Source organism: Salvelinus sp. IW2-2015, unplaced genomic scaffold, assembly GCF_002910315.2.
Source record: "Salvelinus sp. IW2-2015 unplaced genomic scaffold, ASM291031v2 Un_scaffold1416, whole genome shotgun sequence".
NCBI classification, from domain to species: Eukaryota; Metazoa; Chordata; class Actinopteri; order Salmoniformes; family Salmonidae; genus Salvelinus; species Salvelinus sp. IW2-2015.
Window position 1 is genome coordinate 1 of NW_019942893.1, and position 902 is coordinate 902.

The window sequence follows — 902 nt, forward strand, 5'->3', positions numbered from 1 at the left end:
CACTCTGCTAATAGTGAATACGTGTATACACCACTCTGCTAATAGTGAATACTGTATACACCACTCTGTTTAATAGTGAATTACTGTATAAACCACTCTGTTAATAGTGAATACTGTATAGTGATCAACCGCTGACAGGCCTGCACAGATTATCACTATATGCGAAGTCACTTATTACAATTTATGAAAAAAGAACCTAAGTATCTATATAATGATATAACGACTATATGAATTTGAAATGAATTATACTATACTCTATTTTTGTGTTGTAAATCGTCACAGTTGTTTGTGGTGGACTACAGTGCTATATGAGGTATTTATGGATTCATATACTGTATTTTTATGTTCTGTAAACGCTCTAAGAGACTGGGTTGAGGTTAGTGATAAAGATAAAATATTGGGTGGAGTTTGAAACAAACAATAACATGGAACCAAACAATTCAACTAACTTTAACATGGAGTTTAGTTACATTTGTTAAATGTTGAATAAAATATAAATAAAAAAATTAAGAATATTTATTTATCAGTTTGCCTTATTTCATCTATTCACAACAACTGTGTGTTTGGACTGTTTGCCATAGAAGGGTTATAAACCTCTCCCTATGGCTGTGACTGGTGAACTCAAGGGTACACTCAATATGGCGACCTGGTAGAGGATGTCCATTCTAGAGATTATATATTTATATGGTTAGCCTGCTTTCTCACAGTACAAGATTAGTATGTGACAGGCGAGCCGACTGAGAGATGACAAGCAGCAGACGATCGATAAGAGCGTCCTGTTTAGAGACGTATCATCCAATACCATACAATAAATCCTATCTGTCATACTGTTGTCAGGAAGAGGGGAAGTTGAGCTCTGAACAGGAGAGGAGGGAGGGGGAGAGAGAGAAAGAAAAAGAGAG

The 902-nt window shown here is 35.7% G+C and overlaps 1 long non-coding RNA gene across 1 annotated transcript; it reads left to right on the forward strand.

The window, feature by feature from the left end:
* The first annotated feature begins 6 nt into the window (after positions 1-6).
* Positions 7-515, forward strand: LOC139024363 (uncharacterized). Its single transcript, XR_011475642.1, has 2 exons — positions 7-75; positions 108-515. It is a non-coding gene; the product is annotated as an uncharacterized lncRNA (long non-coding RNA).
* The last annotated feature ends 387 nt before the right edge of the window (positions 516-902 follow it).